The sequence below is a fragment of the Crinia signifera genome, chromosome 3 (genome assembly GCF_055691185.1).
Source record: "Crinia signifera chromosome 3, ASM5569118v1, whole genome shotgun sequence".
Taxonomy (NCBI): Eukaryota; Metazoa; Chordata; class Amphibia; order Anura; family Myobatrachidae; genus Crinia; species Crinia signifera.
The window spans coordinates 174,847,065-174,868,581 of NC_139219.1; the positions used below are offsets into that span (position 1 = coordinate 174,847,065).

At 38.5% G+C, this 21,517-nt stretch overlaps 1 protein-coding gene across 1 annotated transcript in view; it reads right to left on the bottom strand.

The window, feature by feature from the left end:
- Positions 1-21,517, bottom strand: part of GRIK2 (glutamate ionotropic receptor kainate type subunit 2) — a 571,469-nt gene that overhangs the window by 317,825 nt on the left and 232,127 nt on the right. The gene's annotated exons all lie outside the window — the stretch shown is intronic.

Here is a 21,517-nt window from a genome sequence, read left to right on the forward strand (position 1 = left end):
AAGATAAAGTAAGATTTAGTACCACGGGCAGGAGGATGATGGTAAATCGCAGGTATCAGGGCGCAGGGCGCTACAACTGGTGTGGCTCTGTTGTGATGGGAGCTGGCGCCGGTAGCAACCTCTGCTGCGATGTAGATTAGCAAGTCTCTACAACCGGCGTGGCTCTATTGTAATAAGAGCCGGCACCGGTAGCAACCTCTGCTGCAAATATTTACAATTCAAAAAAATTGAAATCCTGTATTGTACTGTATGTTGTTTATAGTTAAAGATAAATTGACTACTGTGCAGACTCCAGGGTTCATAGCCACTGACATGACTACTGAGCATATGCAGGGGCCGTCATCTTAACTATGCTGAAAAACTTGTACAAAGCAAAATAACCACTGCTAGTGATAGCCTGTTGTTTTCAAGTTCCAGTCCTGACAAAGAAGGCTTTTGCAAAGCCTCTACAGAGGTTTGTACGTGATGCTAATTTGTAATAAGTCTTCTTCACATTACCATCATCTTCAACATCCTCATGACCATCACTAAATCTTTTGTCCAACACAGGTGCCTGCAACATACAATCTATCCAGAAAGCCTTAGTTAGCATACAGAACAATTCTGTTTTGCTCAATTTCACACAAAAAAATTAAGTTAACATGTTGGTCTACTTTTGAACTACACATTTTTAAATTTTATGGGGAAAAAAATGCAACGTCTTCAAACACTGTGACAGCTAACTATATGAGTGATTTCAGATTCCTCTTTGCAAAACACTCCGTGTGTGCCAGGTGTGTGATATTGATGTGATCTATGCAGAGCCATCAATAGAAATGTCAGTACTTGGGGCATACAGTTAATTTGATGCGCATAAATGTAATCCATTTTACCTATAATTATCATTACAGATCACTACAGATCTGCAACCTGGGTAGCTGCCATTTTTTTACAGTTCTAGTGATGGCACTGGACTTGTGTCTTGTGTTCATTGGGTACAAGGTTATATGGGTATGCTCTTTTTATAGCCATTTATGTGTATCAGATAGAGTATGTGATCAGAGTGTATAGTTAGTAAATAAAATAGTAACTGACCATTATCTTGGTTAAGGGCAGTGAGGTTTTAGAATGACTATGTGGTGTATACAGTAAGTATACATGCCTGCAAAGTACAATATAAATAAATACACGTTGGTAATATTATATCTAGTAACACCCTAATGATTGTTTTGAGCAACTGTACACATTAAAAACTTAGAGCATTTTGTAAATGAAATCCTACAGTTTAAAAAATTTGCTGTAGGAGTATAACCAATTCACATTTATAAATACAGATTTCCTGTGGCCTGATTGCATTGTTATACTATCATAATACAAATTTAATGGTATATTTACTTTCAATTTCAATAATATCTGCCCAACTACATTAACAATTTGCTGACAAAAATAAAACCCAACAGTGGATATTCATAAATAGACTTTGTATTTTTATTTAATTGAAAATGCAAAACTCTGGAACCTCTAAAAAATATTTTATGCAGTTTCTTTAGTAGTAAGTAGAAAGTAAAAATAACTTACTTAAATTGCAAATAGTTAAATATGTAATTTACATATTACTGTAATTTACATTTTATGCAGCTGCACACCAATTTATTAATGTCAAAGCATGTGCCTAAAATGATGAGCATTCGCTAATGTTCTAGTTCAACTTCTGGCATGGTAAATGTGCCATTTGACACTCTAAGCCATTTAGTGTCTGGAGAGATTTGTAATGGAATATTGATATAGAACACGTTGAGGTTGCCTGGTCACATTTCAATATTAGTAAAATATATTTTAAGACCAAATAAAATAGATTTAAATCTCTGTGTGAATTGGGATATAATAAAATATAATTCCCACACTGTGAGCAGTGCTTGTGTTTTTATTAATATCTTTATAGCTGAGGGCAAGCAGATACTATCCTAAATCGTACATTCAAGAGTGGAAGAACGTGATAATGTGATTTCAATCAAAATTATCCAATAGGCAAAGGTCTTGAACGGTTCTTCTTTATTACTGTATTAATAAAGTACCTCTGGTGATATATAGACACCATATGTTTACTTTGTTAGTGCACAAATAGCAAGGGGCATTTGTTTTTCCCAGCACATTCTTATAAATAAATACAGTACATGCTGGCACATATTCAACAGTTTTCAGCTTGCAAGACTCCCCGGAGTATCAGTATAAAGAGCACAAAACGCTTAGAAGCAGGAGCTGCCATAGCCTGCTTGGGATTTTGAGTAATATGTCATGTTGTGGAAAATGTGTAATACTGAGATACTGCTTGAAGGGAAAGGAAGAAAAAGTTAATAAGCCAGCACTGGTCATTTTTCGCATTTAGAAAAATAATAATAAAAAATCTTAGTAATTTTAAATTTAGTTTTTAATCTACTTAAATATTATATTAGTACAGAGCAGTTCATTCACAGTGGACAAAAATTAAAAGATCAGCACAAAAGCCTATTATTCACAATTGTGGCCTTTGTGTACAAGCAAAGTATACAGTTTTATGAGGATAGAGGTGACTGAGCAATGTTGTAGGTATTATTGAAATATGTGCCACAGTGCTCTGCAGTGCGAGATAGTGGGGATTCATAAAACCATCACAATCAAGGGGTATCAGTGAATGCAAAGGTAAAAACAAAGAGTAAGTAGGACCAGATCAATCGAGTGGAAACAATATAAAATTGCAGCTTTACACCAATTTGTTAATGAGCAAAAGCCAAAGTAGCCAGTAATTACTTTGTAATATTTTGCCAATTTAATTTAAAAGTTCCAAAAAACTCAGTTCACAGTATGATTCACATGTAATTCAAATGATATAGTACGATATACTGTGGAATAGTATGAAAAAAGTACAGAACCATGTAAATTATGCACTTTCAAAGAAATAGGAAATATGTTATTCACAATCCAACATAAACCAAACTACAGTATTTTGTGTTGTTTTGATTTCTTTAAGTTTCCATATAAAATATAAACTACAGATATAGCCATGCTCATCTATCCTGTTGAGCATCGGTTTCTTACTAAGGGGGTTATTCAGTAAAGATCTTAAAAGAAAAATCTTTCTCTAATATGCCAAACCATGTGCACTGTAGCTGGGGAAATGTAACGTGTGAAGAAAGCGTTAGATTTGAGTTATTTTGCTTTTGTGACAGGTAAATACTGTACTAGCTGCTTTATTTATACATTACAAGCTAGATTTCAGTTTGAACACAACTCACTCAAATCTAAGTCTTTTTGTGCATGTTACATTTTCTCCAGCTGCAGTGCACATGGTTTTGCCCGTTAGAGAAAGATTTTGCTTTTGAGAACCTTACTGAATTACCCCCTAAGCTTGGTACTGCAAGTTTTCCATGCTATGCTTAGCATGCTGTGTATAGAAGAGAAGAGTGCATATACAATCACTGTGCGCTCTAGCAGCTGAGAAGAGTATCACCTGGAGTGTTCTTTGTCACCCAAAGCAATATCCTTCACCAGCGTTTATTAACACAAGAAAAAAGTACTTCCCTTAGATAACCAATTGTTTCCAATGGATAAACTCATATGTTCTATTTCTCCCACAATTCCAGGTTTACATTAGCGATGCATTAAATAGAGGCATGTATATACACCACAAATTTAATATTCCATAAAATACAGCATAAATATGTACATCAATCACACATTAAAATACAATAATATATGATACGCTATGATATATATGCTTCTATTTCATGCTTCGCTAATGTGAATCTGGAATTATGGGAAAAATAGAACATATGAGTTTCTACGTGGAAAACAATTGGTTGAAGGATTGGTGAAGGATATTGCATTGTTTGGGGGTAACAAAGAACACTCAAGGTGATACTCTTCCCAGCTGCAAGAATGCACAGTGATTTTATATTTATTTATTTATTTATTTACAGTTTCGTATATAGTGCAGCAGATTCCGTTGTGCTTTACAATAATAGACAGTGATAAAACAAACTGGGTAACAACAGACAGACTTGGAGGTTAGAGGGCCCTGCTGCAAGCTTACAATCTATAGGGATATAGGAGGGAAACACTAGGACAGGCATCAGTAATAGCATAGCTTGTAGGTCCAAAAGGGAAGCTATATAATACATAAGTGCCTCAGAGGGTTATGCGTGTAGAACTTAAATATGATGGGCTTGCCTGAAGAGGTGACTTTTCAGGGAACACTTGAAAGTTTGGAGGCTAGTGGAGAGTCTTATTGTGTGTGGAAGCTCATTCCATAGGATGGGAGCAGCCCAATGAAAGTCCTGTAATAGTGAATGGGAGCTAGTTATCCGTGCAGAAGAGCAACACCGATCTTGTGTAGAGCAGAGTGGCCAAGATTGGAGATTTTTTGCGATAAGTAAAGAGATATATGCTGGTGCAATATGGTTAACAGCTTTATATGTGAGTAGAAGTGTTTTATATTGAATACAGTAAGATACAGGCAACCAATGAAGAGACTGGCAGAGCGGATCAGCAAACGATGAGCATCTTGCAAGGAAGATTAGCCTAGCAGCAGCATATAAAATGGATTGCAGTGGTGAGAGTCTGTTCTTGTGAAGACCAGTTAAGAGACTATTGCAATAATCAATGTGGGATATAATGAGTGCATGGATGAGAAATTGGTAGTGTCTTGTTTGAGATAGTCTTGAATTTTGGATATGTTTTTTAGATGCATGTAACATGATTTGGAGACAGATTGAATGGGGGGAAGAAAGGACAGTTCAGAGTTGAGGATGACCCCTAAGCAACGAGCTTGTTGGGTACAGGGCCGGTGCTAGGGTGTCCGGCGCCCTCCTGCATACGTTTTGCGCCCTTTCACAGTGCCATTGCAACAAGCTGCAGCCCGATTGTGGGAGTGTATGCAACATGTGATCCCATGGAGGATCTCTGGTGCATGGACATGTATGCATACACCATCTCAGTGCTGTGTCCGCAAAATGTTGCAGGCACTAAAGGTGCCCATATAAGCTGCGAGATTCTAATGCGTTATGGGTTACGTGTGATGCAATCCAAATTCATTGGTTGATGGCTGTTAACAAAGAATGCATGCTGTTTTCTCTCACTTATAAGAGTATTATTCAGAGAGTTGCCAGCTCAGGCTCCTATTTAGTTGTGTGTTCTAGACAAACCATGCTTTGTCTAAATCACAGGGTCATAACACTTGCCAGGAAAGTCACAAACGAAGTGACATTAAACACTGGGGTTTCGCAAGGGCTCCGCAAACGTGTGTTTTCAGCCCTCTGCTTTACGCTTTGTTCACCCACAATTGCGAATCCTCTACAGAATCAGTAAGGTTTATCAAGTTTGCTGATGATATAGCAGTGGTGGGGTTAATGAGGAGGGATAATGAGAGTTTGTATAGAAATTAGTTTTTTGGTATCACAGTTTCCAACAATTTTACATGGTCAACTAATGTTTTATTAATCTTAATGAAAGTTCAGCAACATTTGTTTTTTTAAAGGAGATTGTGAATAGAGACATACTTGTAAACTTTTATCTTTGCACCATTTAAAGTGTTCTCGCATATGGAATAATAGTGTGGTTTCGGAACAGCACCGCAGAAGAGAGGGGAAGGCTAGAATGTCTTGTTTGGATGCAAGTACATTTATAGGGGTTTTGCTACTTCACGTGTGCAACCTTTATGAGATCAGGGTATTAAAAAAAGCCTGCAGTATTATGCGTGACCTGGGTCACCCACATTGGGGGCTTTACATTAAATTACCATCAAACAAGAGGTTTAGAGAGCTAATGTCTCGTACCAACTGAATGCATGACAGTTTCTTTCCCTCATCAGTTTGTATGCTGAATTGAAAACAATGTTCTGTCGTTTTAGAAATAGTTTTTACTGTACCATCTGCAGTGTTGTATGTTGAATTTCATTTAACAATCCACTTCTGGTTAGTTTAATGACAATAAAGTTGTTTGATTGATTGAAACAGGTTTTAACTTTATTAATTGTATTTTCTCTTCTGGTACCTAGAAATATGCTGTACTGTGGTGAAAAACAGGCTGTGCTGGCTGAAAACATTCATTTAGAGACATAACCATATAACCAACATACTGTATAAAACAATTTTAAGTTTGGAAACTAAAGGCCCCAGTAAACCCCTCTATATTATTTGTAAATTACAAATTTTCATTACTTTTTTAAATATCTACAGTAGATACTCTTCCGAGTACAGTATGAAAGTTTTATTATATATTTTTTAAAGTAACTTTATTGTCTATGATCATCAGTAATTTATGAAATATAAATGCCTATCTCTAAAACAATAAACAACTCTATTGAAAAAAAAGTAAATATGCACACTAAAACACAGCAGTCAGTCACTTGCTAATCAACTCTAACTTATTCTGGAAAAAGCCATTTTATAATTGGTTGTTAGAAGTTTAGTGCAAATTTGTGGCTATGTGGTTGTTTTTTAAAGCTCAAAGACAGATAAAATTATGAAAAATACAGTATAGTTCCAGACAATTTACTGTACCTCACCTGTAGTGCAACATGATTTTACCAAGGTGAAAAGTTACTAGCTCATTTTGCTTTGCTCCCAATTCAGAATTCTCCCTATGGTGTATTTGTGAATTGTGTTCTACAAACTAGTTTTAAACTTGACAGGTCATTTTTAAATCAACTTTGATGAGTTAAAGTGCAATGAAAAGAATTCCGAAAGTTTACATGAAACTTACATCGCAGATAGAGGTGAAAACATTACCTAGGGATAAAATGTTTGTGAAACCAAGAGGCCATTTTAGATATAGTCTTCCTGTCATGAATACACATTTTTGTGAACGTATCATGCTATGGTTTAACAAACTGCCTAATAAACTGCACAACGATACTGCTAGTGCCACAAATACAGAAGTTTACTATAAATGATTTCCTCATTATGAAATAGTAAGTGTTGCCCCATCATAACAAATTGGTATTGCCTCTTTTTGTAGTTGAATAGTGTTTCCCCATAATATAACTATATTATAAAATTCCACTCTTTAATATATTATTTAAATATATTAAGGGGTGGATTGTTCTATAAAACAATAGTTTTGTTCCTGTAATACTGTATAACCATAAAATAATTTTATCCTCAAAGATAATCGTTGCCCCCTTTATAAATAAATAATTATTGCCTTCATAACTGATAAATATTTTACACATTCCCTTTTTGTTTTTTTACAAAATATTTTTTTTATTAAGGCGACTAACAAAATATACCACAACTACATCATAAATTCACAATAGTACAATAAGCAGTAACATAAAGTTACATCTAAATAGAAAAACAGATTACGATATCAAAGAAATCATAGAACCGTATTGACTTATATTTATAGAGAAAGAATATGTGGAAAAAGGAAAAGATCCCAAACAGACAGAAACACAAGGGAACAGGTACACAAAGACAAAAGGCATGCCTCAGATTTGTGACACATATAGAAATATGTCATTAGTCATGATGCCTTGTCAAAGTGCCCACCTGGAAAAAAAGAACCCACCACCTGCTACTCCTCCCACAGAGATGGAAACAGCCATGGAATGCATTATTCACATAAGGATAAAAAACAGTTCACGTAGTACTGTCTCACATAGGAGGAAAGAGCACAGACATGTCTATCTGGTTAGGCATAGGAGGGAAAGACTTTCTCTGTTCTCACTCCATTTGAGCCATTTGATATGGATTGATGAAGCAGAGGAGTATATCAAATAGAAAATGTTAATGAACTATATTAACAATATGATTTATGTCAGGTATAGAGGGAGATTTTCAGAGCTATCCAACAGCAGCCTTAGTAGAGACCAGAATTTGTCCCAGAATATAATTGTCACCCCTAAGGAGTATTGTGATGGAACAACGCTACGACAGGATTAGCAGGCATATTTACAGAATCCCTAAGACATTGTCTATGAGGGAAAATACTTCAGCCCACAGCGGTGGCAACATCGGACATTCCCAAAATATATGAAGGATAGAGCCAATACAGCCGCATCCTCTCCAACAAAATTTAGACACCAAAAATTAAGAAGGCCATACTATGTGCTGCCACTGAGGGGTTATGACAGAGCATATAGAACATTTCAGAATGGTTAAGACATTTAGATAGTTTAAAGCATGAGTGAGAGATAGCATTCTATTCTTCCTCAGACAGAGACCTAGACAGATCTATATGAGCTATTCATTTTCCAGTCTTAATTGTGCACTGGGGAAGACAATTTAGAAACAATTATTTTAGGGAGGGAAGGTGTAGCTGTGGGTTTACCAGAATGTGAAGTTAACCAGTGGCGTAACTAAAGATATTTATAAAAATCTTGTTTGGGTAGATCAAATTTTTCCTGTATATCAGAAAAAGACAAAAAGACTGCCTGACGGGCATAGTACTTTTAAGGATGTGATACCAGCTGAGTACCAATAATCCAACCTTAAATTAGGTAATAAGAGAGGCTATGGTCAAGAGAGACAGATCTGGGCCCGGCAAAGAGATGTCTACATCATCTGAGACCATTTTATGCCAAATGGAGAGAGTGGCTCTGATAGTGACACCTGGGCCTGCCCAAACCGGCATTGCCTGTGGGGGAAGCCAGAATAAATCAGTAAGGTTGACAATGGTTAAAAAGGAGTGTTCAATTAGTACCCAGGGTTTAGGTGCTTCAGAAGCAAGCCAATCCCTAACCTGGTTAATTAAACAAGCCGACTGGTAAGCATCCAAATCTGGGTAAGCTACCCCCCCCCCCACAATTTGTTTAGGAATAACAAGGACCTGTCTAGAGATGTGGGGTCTAGATCATTTGATATAACGGGCAAACAATTTATTAAAATCAGAGTAAAGGGGTTTGGGGGGGATCCTAGGGATAGCTCGGAAAAGATACATAAGCTTGGGCAACAGAATAATTTTACATATTTTCTTATGTTCTTAATGGCTAAGCAATCTATAAATGGAACTATAATTGAAAAAGGGAGAATTTATATTATATTTTTTAATAACAATATATTAAAAATACGGTTAACATGCATGCAATGCATTTGTGTCATGCTCAGAATGAGTAAGAAAAACAGTAGAATGTCTCACTGAAATAACGGAGGTATCTGAAAATTTGGTCGTAAATTTTCAGAAAACTTTTGAAAGATTTCAGTACACATGCTAAACCTTTGAGATAATCTCACATATTGTGGGGATCTTAGTTGTCTTCAAAGCAGCAGCAATTGTATATGTAACTGCAAAAATAACATGTTAATAAGTTTGTGTTGTGAAGGTTGGCATCTGGGACACGCACTGAAAATAGATAGTATTTCGGGTTGAAATGAATGTTTACATTTGTCAAAGTGTGGAGGAGTGATCCAAGTTCTGTCCAAAAAGTTTTGGACACATCCACCAAACAAGTAAGAAAGTTCCAGTATAATTGTCACATCTCCAGCATAAACTTTTTACGTCAGGAAACATTTTGTGAAGTCTTGATGGAAAATAGTACCATCTGTACAGCAGTTTATATGCATTTTAATTCATTTGCACACAAATGGAGCTAGAGGCTACATTAGAAAAGATTTCTATCCAATCTCCGTCATCTAGAGTTTCTGTAATATCAGTCTCCTAAGCCAATTCATGTGATTCTTGCAAGTCATTGGGAAACTGTAATAACTCTGAATGCAATGTTAAGATAAGGCCCTTGGCACCAGTATTGCAGAGGGATAGTGATTCATAAACAGTAAGAGATCTGGATGATGTAGATAAAACTTTGGGAAGATCCAATCAGACATTGTTACTACTTTTCACACCCCACCTATCTCCCCATCTTTCCTTTCTTTCTTCTTTCTCCTACATAGTTTGCCACACCACACTTCTCTGTGCACTACTTTATTTTGATCTTTTTTTTCTCTTCTCTGTTACACAACTTAAAAGAAAAAAAAATACAAATTTAGATGATAAATACTTTATACAGTGTATATTTTATGTACAACATGCAAATTTAGGTGTATTCTGTTGATATCTGAAAATTATTTCTAATCTTTTTTTGTGAATTTTTTATTTAGCTATAATTGTAATTGTAGTAGTAGTAGTTGTACTAGTAGTAGTAGTAGTAGTAGTAGTAGTAGTAGTAGTAGTAGTAGTATTAATAGTATTTTTTTCTTGTATGCCATGTATTTGTCAAGGTCATTTCACAGATATTTAACTGAAATTCTCCTTAAATTGTACCTTATTTTCTATTAATTATACCGATAAAACAGAAGATATCATGGTTATCTCCTGCTTTTCTTTCAGTGCTGACAGGCAGAAAAATCATCAATGAGTATTCAGTGCAAGATGTTTTCAAACAGTACTCAATGTGCACATTTGAATTTTTTAAAGATGAATCTGCATTGTAGAAAAATTCTGCTTGAATGTCAACTATCAGCAGCTGTTTTAGCCGATTCATAGACTTTCTGACTGATTCACGGACTTTATGACTGTCTATTCTTACAGTTGGAAAAAACATACCCTACTTTGAATAGGTTGAATGTCAGTTTGATCTAATCTTGTTGGAAACAGACCATATTTCTGCCTGTTGTAAATAACATCCGAGATTGAAAATCCTTCATCTAAACCTACATTTATCAAATGATTTACATTTTATTTTTAAACCACTTATAATACAAAATAGTGTTATTCAAAATCAAATATTTAATTTTAGATTAATGCTAATGCAAAGTCACTGTGAATATGATATCCCTTTACACCATTTAGATTATAGACAATTTGTCTGTTTTGATGTGTTATCAGTTATGCTGATGGATATGCTTTTTTATTTGCTATTGGTCTAAAGGAATTCTGTATTTTTGGGAGACAGAGACCTTTGTTGGAATGTGGAAAGGTAAGTAATCTCTTTGCAACTATCACTTAGTTGGAAAATATTAGGCAACTCTACTGTATACCAATACAGGTCAAGTAAACATTATCCAGATATCTGAAAACCGTAGTTTTTCAGAATATTCCCGGTTGGTTTTTTGCCCCCCCCCTTGCACCATTTTCCTACTCATCGGGTCCCCAGTGGTCCCCAGTCCATTTTGGCAGCTAACATTTCTTTTTGTAGTTTGTTCAATTTAAGCCAACGTTTCCCATACAAATTGTCACATGTATTACAGTACTAATATTAATCTAATCCATAAATCACGATACAACATTTGACGTAAAACAGCCTTGATTTCACCTTATTAGCCTGATTTATTGAACACATTTATTGCACTTTAGTATGTAAACCTAAATGAGCACTGTGTGTAAAGCAGGTGCTAGAGCACGTAATGATGCGTGATACAGTAATTAGCAATATTAATCTGGTTGTAAATGACCATTTGTGATTTTACATTGAAAATGAGTATCATTATTTGAAGCAAAATACACAAAAGACAACATGCAGTTTTGTACAGTTCAACATAATTAGCAAGAAAACCTTCCCTCCAGGAAAGATTGGTCTGAACCTTTTTATTTATTATAGAAATTATGATTTAAATAAACATAGTCATTTATAGAGCTGCAACAGTAGAAAACAGAACAACACTTGCTCATTACAAAGGGTGCAGTAAAATTCAATGATGAATGTGAGGAATCCTAAAACTGATTTATTACTTTGAATAATTACATTGCATTTATTACGAATTTAAAGTTTAGTAATATAATTTAAAAAAGAATGCAACACATTTTCAATTAAATATTGCCTTCACGCGCTAAAATTAGAAAAGAGTTGTATTATTAAAAACACTATTTACTACAGTGGTGGATTTTATGCATGGGCTGCAGTTCCCCCAGTAAAATCTGCCAATGCACTCAGGGCCTTATTCAGGTCCATACGCTCGCACAGTTTTTAAATGCGCATGCGCCAGGTGCGTACATCCATGTTTGGATTGTTCGCTGGGTGCACACACCGAACATTGCGGCCGGTGGGTGGAGGGGGATGTGGGACAGCGGGCCGGGGGACTTGCCCATGGTAATGCCCAGCATTTCATGGGCATTCCCATGAAAACATTGGGTGTTCCCATGAAAACGCTGGGTGTTCCCATGGAGTTCTCCTGGGGAAGTGGGTACTAGGGTCAGGTAGCTGACATCACTGAATGTCAGATTCCTGTCCACTTCCTTCAGAATGTGCACGCACATCTAATGTTTCTCTGAGCAACCTCAGATGTGCGTGTGCCTTCCACATCATTCGATGGTCGGTGGACATTGAATGATTTGGGTGTTCCCCCGCAGACTGCAAATGGATGTTTGTGTCAAAAATACATTTGCAGCCAGTGTGTGTGTGAACACATGCTGAGAATGAGCAGCGGCCAGGCCACCATTCACAAGGCGTGGTTTGGTGGACTCGCAAGGCTACGAATTTGCAGCCTTGCGAATCAACCAGAATAACCTCCTCCGTGTCAGCGTAGCCAGATGTAGTCTGCAAGACTGCACTGGCTTCACTTTGACTGGAAGTGACTTCCTATAGGAAGTCCTACCTGCCAGTCACTTCCATGACTGGCAGTCCCACTGGGATGTTTTCTCCCTCCAGGACTGTGGTAAATAGAGAGCTGGCTTGATTTAGGATGCCTTTGTCACAGCCCTAGCCAGCCTCCGTGGGTTTCAGCCAATGCAACCCATAGTAGCCAGGATTATGCACATGCACAGTATTGTTGCTGTTACTGTAGATGCATCTGTCAACAGCATTGTACATTTGCTAGGACAATGGCCAGTGGCAGCCCCCTTCTACACACAGGTAAGAGCTGCCACTGTTTACATTTATATTTTTTAAGAGTGCAGTGAATCCCACTGTAGATTATTTTCCTATAATGAGAGTAGTTATGTCAAAAATAATCATAGATAAATTTAAAAAAATAATATAGGTGCAATAAATGTTAATAATTAAATATAATGCCTAATTTAGATCATAGTATCTCAAACCAATGTCTGCATTATTTACTGCAGCAAAATAATATTTGCATGCCTGGACATCAATATCTGTGATTTAATTTAATTATGGCACTTACAATTGCAAAAAAATCAATAACAAAAACTGTAATTCAGATCTCTGTATTTTGATCATGATCATTTATGTTTAATAATGCTATTTACACATTGAATTTATTGCAGGCACCAATTTATGAAAGTTGCAAATGAAGTAAATTAGGAAATTAAAGAAATACAGTTTCTGGCTTTATTTAAAACACTAGATCTATGTTAACATGTCTATTCTTTAATGCTATTTCTGACATGTCTACAGGGCCGGACTGGCCATATGGCACTTTTGGCAAATGCCAGAAAGGCCGATGGCCTTGTGGGCCGAATTTTCGCATCCATTTATCAGTGCTTCCAGCACCACCTCCAGTGCTGAGCGCCGGGTGGCCATGTAATATGCATATTGACCTCATGACATATGTGAGCAACAGTGACAGCAGAGAGGAAGGAGGAGCTGGGCTGCAGAAGATTTATGTGACCAGGGCACAGGTAAGATGCGGTGGTGCATACTGCCACACCAGCCCATTGTCCTCCCTTAGCAGTGGTGGGCTGGGCCGGGGGGCAGGGTGCCACATACCACCCGCGCCGGCATGATTTCAGTGTCCTGGGGCTGGCTTGTGCAATTAAAGGAAGCTATCACAGGGAAAAAGCAGAGCTGGCCCGACCATTCTGCCAGGTATGCGGCTGGGTAAAGCGCAACAATGAAAAAAGCAAATAGACATGGCTGCACGAGGGACACAGGGCAACAAGAACAATGCGGAGGCCAGCAATTACCACCAAAATTGCTGGCCTGTTCGGTAGAATGTTCGTTAGAAAGGCGTCTGCGTGAGGGACATGGCAACCTCTCAGTGAAAGGTTATCTACAGGGACAGTCTCAGAGCATAGTTGCAGTCCCTGTGTATACCACTGCTTGTTATGGGCCTCCCTGTGTCAGTGCTGAACACTGTCCTCGACCAGTGACCCCCTATCCTGAGACAGCTGGGACTCCAAACCAGTGTGTCCACAATTCGGCGTCAGCCTACACCAAGTTGAATGTTTGTTTTTATTTATTTTAGTGCGTGATATGTGATTACAGTTTACTTATTTATATATGATTTATTTTTATATTATATACATTATTAAATGCATACATTTCAAATAGTATTGCTTTGATCAATTCATTTTCTCTACTATTTTAGCGCTCACTTTTATTATCTTTTGTATGGCCCCTGCACTCTCTCTGTCCCTGTATCCCCACTGTAATTCTCCCTGTTTCCTTGTCCCTGCTGTCACTTTTCCTGTCCATGTGTCCCAAGCTGTCACTGTACCCCCAGTGGGACGCTTTTTTGTGCTGCAACCTGGGCTGAAAGTTGCCAGCCAGACCCTGTCCCTTAGCGTCCTAGAGGAGCACTGGGCAGCACTGAGATGCTGGGGACTGCTTGTCATAGCGGCTGGGGCATCAGCTGTTACTTGCAGGGGAGTAATGATTGATTATGTGGGAATTAGCCCTGCTCTATCCGGCAGGGTGCCTCACATGAGACCGCCAGCTGTTGTGCTGTCCTGGATCATCTAGTGTGTCATGTCTGACCCTGGTGATGGGACTTGAGTTAAAATCTATAGAGTGACTGTGGTCCTAAAGTGCTATTTAGGAGGACCCTGACATTAAGTTATATTAAGTACATTTCCATCAAACCAGGAATTATTACCCTAAGTAGATGTATGTAAGGGGATGGTTCCAAAGGCACAATGTGCAATGGGCAATACAGATTGTGTCATATTCTGTAATGGGCATTAAGGTGTGTTCCATATAATGTAATGCCTCCTTTTTCTGATGACACGCCTCCTTTCAATGAGGCCACACCCCTTTTCACTGCACAAGGGTCCCACCTACTACAGGTGGGCCTGTGTGCTCAAAATGTCAGAGCCACTTTCTGGTCCCAGTCCGGCCCTGCATGTCTAGTATCTTTAGTGCTTTCATATATGCCTTATAACTACAAGTATATAGGTTCCCTACAGTATATCTGCACATGAGGCATATAAAAATGCACACCACAATGTGCAGGATTGACTAAAAAAACGATTACTACCTAGTGGAAGACGCAGAACAAAATTACAGGGAGGGGTACTATGACAGGGGAAGTGAGGGAAGACTTTTGTTTATGCTGGAGGCGAGCCGACCAGAATAGATGGGTGGGGCCTTACTATAAGGGGAGTGATCTTAAAGTGATGCTGTATACACAAGCGTCTTCCCCAACTCAGGCCAATCTGATAGGAAGAGGGTACAGTGGAGGGTGGTGGTCAAGGGGAGATAGTGAGAGCTGAAGAGGCTGTAGGGTGAAAAGTAATTGCAGTGGGTAATGTCAGGGAATGGGTTACATATGTAGGAAGTGGGTGATGTAAAGGAAGATAGGAAAAGATAGTGGCAGATGGAGTGGTAGACGGTGGCTCAGAGAGGTAGAGGGTGACATGGAGAGGATGAAATGAAGTGAGTGACAAGGAAAGGCAGTGGGTGACTTAGAGGATGATTAGTAGAGATAGTGGGATATTAAGTGGTAGGGGGTGACACAGAGGCAGAGGGTGATGCCAAAAAGAGGTTGTGGGTGATGCCAGGAAAAGGCAGTGCAGGATGCCAGGGAGAGGGTGAGAGGGAGTGAGGCACACTGAAAAGCAGCAATGGCAGCTAGAGAATGAGTGGGATACTGGAAGAAGTATTGAGTGATATATATGGGGGCACTAGGCTGGGTGGGAAGGGGCAGTGAAATGAGGATGGGAGATGGGGGAACACTAGGGAGAATAACGTGTACAATGAGCTGAATGAAGGGGGCACTGTGATTGGCCTAGCTGGAGGAAGTTTTACTGAGGGTCAGGTAGATGGGCAGTGGGCTGCTTGGTGGAGAGAAAAGGAGAGACACAAGGCATGCAGAGTTGTAGACATGGCATAGGGGAGTACATTACATGCTAATATGAATCACACAGTGGTGGCTCCGGCCCCATCCCCTGCAACTTAGGCCCCTTCATACTGCAGACCCCCTCCATTGACTAGTACATCCAGGTAATGATCAGGTTGAAGAACAGCTAGTAAATCAGGGGCAGGAGGTGAATCTGGGCTGATCATTTACTTTGACGACTGGCAAACAAAAGTAGCACTGAACAATAAAACATAAACCCAAAATAACATGAGGTCATGTGCCCTGGTGTGCCCCCCCCCCTCCCTAAATCCATGTACAATCAAGGTTCCATATCAAGAATGAAACAACAATAGTCAGATATAACATAAGTGTAGCGATTAGGCCCAGAAGTTATTATATATAATGATATATAACATACTTATCTACAGTATGTGCTTTTTGTTTAGTTGGAGTTTGCCTACTCACACTCCTGAAACCATACACTACTGTGATGTGTACACATCAACCCATGATATGTACACATCACATGCAATATTATATGCATTTTCAGTTTGTAAAGTTATCCTGTGAAATATATCAAAAGGGCTGACATGCTGTGTTCTGTATGCAACCTGTTTGTAGGACTGCAGAATATGTACTTTGTACAAATAAAGGGAATATTCTGGTTGACTCTCAAGGCTGTGAATTCACAGCTTTGCGAGTCCACCAAACCCTGCCCAGCGAATGCTGGGATGCCCCTCCCTCGCAGTGTGAGTTCACCCGCACTGGTTGTGAATGGATGTTTAAAATAAACATCCATTTGCAAGCTCTGGCCATACTTGGTGCACATTGACAGTTCTCACGTTGCACTTATCATTGAACCTGGTACACACAAGTGAGCAGAAAATGATGCAACCAGGCACCAAGTGAATCCCAATTACCAGGGGTATATATACCACATGGAGAAGACAGCATAGAAACGTGTTGGTTGGAGGCTGTACATGACAACAGATGGAGAAGGTACCTATGCCGATTAGGCGTATTAAGATCTAGCACTGGGGAGCAGTGTTTGCCAGGAACATCTGTACCAGAGCTCATTTGAACTGTTATATTTCAGTTTCACCCCCTCCAGTAATCTGTACCCACCTGTCTATTTTTGCACAAGCCTATAGTGGATCTATCAAATAGCCTGTATTTTTTTGCACTATTTTTAAACTTGTACCTTTTAAGCTTGTATTTTTAAACTGTAATCTTATTAAAACTGTACTTCACATTGTTATTTAACTCTGTTATTTGGGATACATGGATTATATGGGAGCAGCGGCGTAACTATAATTTGGGCGCCCCCCCCCCCGCCGATAATAAAGCACGCCCCCCCTCCACCACCCCGGCTGCCCATGCCCCCCCCCCCATCCTCCACATATTTACCTGTATTCGCTGCGCTGGTCCCGGCTCCCCTCCTGGCTTCATTTTGATGCTAAACACGGACCATCACAAAATGGCTGCCCCCATACAGCAGACAGTTTCATAGAACACTCTGCTATATGGGGGCGGACATTTTATGATAGCCTGTCGCAATAGCATCAGAATGAAGCCAGGGGAGCCGGGACCACCGCAGCGAACATAGGTAAAGCTGTGGGGGATGGGGCATTACAATAGCACTGCAGACCCCGCGGTCGCGGGGAAGCGCTGGGTAAGTGCGGGTGCCGGGGGGCTGCGGTGCTATTCTGGTGCTGTACTTACGCCACTGTATAGGAGAATAATCTCACCCACCAGGAGAGATACTCTGGATGTCCATTTGAACACGCTCAGCTCGGCTTTGTAGTTCCCACTTTTCTTGTTTACAAATTTGGTGTAGGGGGAGAAACCCCTGGTTACGGGATACCACTGACCTGCCACTGTGCGCACTACCCTGAATTGCCACATCTTTTGTATTTCATTAGTTCCGAGGGCTTGTAAGCACACAGCAGTAATACCTGGTGGTTTTCATACCTTACCAAAATATATCACTTTTTAGTGAAAATTAAGTTTTATTGGTTTTGAATACAACAAATATATACATGATTTTTGGTAACAATGTCGTATGGTATAAAATGGTTCAGAATATTTGCATACCAAAATATACAAATGTAATAATTCAGTAAAAAGTTGTACAGTGAGTTATATAAAAAGAAAGAGGGGGAGAGCCAGGAAGAAAAGGAAGTAAGGGGAAGAGGAGGATAGGGAGAGGAGTACTCCGGATAATATATCACTTTTTAATAATCTCTTTCCAGTGTAAATACAGCACAACAGGGTGAAAGTAAAAATCTAAATCTTGGTCATGTTAAAAAAAAAATTGTACTGATCCATGGTACAAAGTATAATAGGAGCATATATTTTAGATGTGTTTTCTGTATACAAAGTACATAAAACGTAATATATGTTATAAGGTAGGAGAAACTACTTTTGTACCATTTTTTGTATGTGGTATTTTCAGTGTAACGTTTAACCCTTTGAGTGCCATCATCTCTGTGAGAGATGCGCAAAATATCTGCTAAAAATTCTAACATCTCTGTGATAGATGTGCAAAATATGAGTGTCAAAATCTCTGTGAGGGATGTGCAAGACATCCACTAAAGATGCCAACTTCGCTCACTTTTGTTATATAATTTCAAATAAAAAAAATTTGTGTAAAAAAAGATTATATTTCCTATATAAGGTATTATGACGAATAAAAATGTTTGCTTGGCAATTTTCACACCGATTTTGACAAATTCTCTTGGCTTTCAAAGGGTTAAGAACAATTTCAGTTATAAAAAAAAGGTTAATAAAAAGGAGGCTAGTTTAGATAGCATAAGGAGGCTGCAGAGTTTATAGGGTTTATACAAGTTTTGTTGTGTTGAGGTACTCTAATAATTTACTCAGAAAAGGCATTTGGAAATATGTGAAAGCTGTTCAGTTTAAATTGGATTTCACAGTTATTTTCTCTCCATGTAAGTGCATTGTACTCTTTTCACTGAGTAAGAGTCCTTTGCTTAGGTTTTCTCTTTGATACATCCTCAATTGCCAATGATATCCATCAGAAATGTCTACTTTTACCTTTAATTTCTGAGCTGATTATGATGCTTCTAGTGAAACAAAGCAATTTTACATTTTCTTTAAATATATTGAGATCAAGGACTGTTAAAATAAAATAGATTTGTTTTGTATTATCCATGTTTCCATACCCAAAGTCTCATACCTAAAATCAGTTGAATATTTTAGATTTTTGGGGTCCATAAAAAGATGCCAAATAATTTTAGTGAATATATCAACCTTGACTTCAGAAATATAATTATTTGAATTAATGTTTTCTTTAAAATAATTACACAAAAAGGAGTATCACATAACTGTATGTCATGTCACTAAGGGGCAGATTCAGACTTGCTCGATGAGCAGCAAATTCGGCCCCATTTCTGATGGTATGGGAGTGTGTATGCATGTACACACCCTCATAGCAAATACCTTCATCGAGTTTTACACTCACCAGGGAGTCGCAAAATGATTGACAGGCAGGGGGCAGTTGCTGGGGTCCACCCACAAAAATGGTGGTCATGCCCATGGAAACATTGAGCGAATGCAGGACGGCCATCTTAAAAGTAAGTTCAGGATTACTTTTATGTGTGAAAAGAGGAACCATTGAATTTTTTCTCCCCTGAAGCTGAGTCCCAGTCTGATGGAGTCCGTCTCCGCCAGTTCTCTCCAGTGGGGATGGTCTGGCGAGAACTGGGCAAAGAAGAGAGGGGTTCCATCTGTATGACACATTTTACTTAACATCTAAGCCAGGCATGTCCAACCTGCAGCCCTCCAGATGTTGTGAAACTACACATCCCAGCATGTCTTGCCATAGTATTGCTATTAGGGAATGCTAAAAATATTGCAAGGCATGCTGGGATGTGTGGTTTCACAACAGCTGGAGGGCCGCAGGTTGGACATGCCTGATCTAAGCTAATAAGGCTTCTTGTAGTGATTTTAATATCTTTTTTGTTTTGTGCAATCTTTATTGGCCAATATGTGCTTTTAACTGTTGATACGTCCTATTCTTGGAGAACCTGTGAGGTTAAAAATAGGCATCAGCGGAAAGTTTAGACTGACTTTTACTTCTGAAGGGGAGAGGAATCTTTTGATGGTCAGTGAACATTGGAAAATTTCTCTCCACTTCGGCCACATGCGAGGGTATGTGTTTGAGTACATCCCCTCGCATGTTACCGAGGGTATTCTGTAGCAGGGGGCAGGTGTTAGGCCGGGCAGCGCTAAGCAGCGAACAACTGCTGTTTAGTGAGTGGTACTGTAGTGTATACAATTAATATAATTTTAAATGTGATCGACTGCTCATCTTCAATTATCCCCTCCCTTGTTAACCCCTCCCTGCACACCATCACTCCCACATTCCGGCATCGGCAAGTGTGTATGCACTTGCTAATGCCAGCACTGCGCCAAGTCCCTGCTGCCACCAGTATTGCTGGTACACATACTGGGGGTTATTTTGGTTCACTCTTTCTGACAAATTCCTTCTTAGATGGACAAAACCATGTGCACTGCAGGTGGGGCAGATGTAACTTGTGCAGAGAGAGTTAGATTTGGGTGGGGTTTTACTTCAAAGTGAGATCTATATTGCAGTGTAAAAATAAAGCAGTCAGTATTTTCCCTGCACAGAAACAAAATAACTCACCCAAATCTGATTATCTCTGCACATTTTACATCTGCCCCCCTGCAGTGCACATGGTTTTGTCCATCTAAGAAGGATTTTGTCAGAAAGAGTGAAGTAGAATAAGGCCCACTGTATCACTTTACTCTCTGTCATAGTCTGCTTATGATCTATATCCTACAATAGTAACTAGACACTGAATGAAAATACTTCCCGTCCATTAACTGTGTAATGTCACTTAAAGGTAATATATACAGTACATTAAATGGAAAAATAAATTGAGGCTAAAATGATTCTCATTATTTGAGTAATAGTAAGCAATAGTCATATGCAATTTATAATAGCAATAGTCCTATGCAATTTATGAAATGTCCATCTACAGTAAAAGTTTCCTGTGTATGCATTTGCACAACTATCTATTTTTTCCCTTACCATTCAGTTTCTCCTATTACTGCTTTAGAATACTACTGATGGTTTCCATTATCTGACTACAAACAGTATTAATTATTTTATTTATGTAAATTCTTTCTGTGTCACAGTGTCTGTAGAAGCCTCTTCATTTATGTGTCAATTATGCTGCACTAGGGTGGTCATTTATATAATAAACCACCTTGGGACACTTCTACAGCTCTAGTTGTATAAAGCAATTGTAATGCTATTAAACAGATTAACACAGTAAGCTATAACATGCACATTGTTTCCTGCAATCCACTGCTAAACATAGAAACATTGACAATTCTCTTTTTTTTTATAAATTTCACATCCAGTTGTTTTATATATATATATATATATATATATATATAAATATATATATATATATATATATATATATATTCTAGTTCATCACTTAAAATTGTCTCATCTTCCAGTAATCTGCAAAATTTGCCTAATTGGAATCAGGACACTTTTAATAATAAAAGACAGCACATAAAAAAAGTGGTGTCTTGAGTCCCCAATGGCATGGATGGGTTCGATTAACATTTAGGAAGGTCAGAGAGGAAAA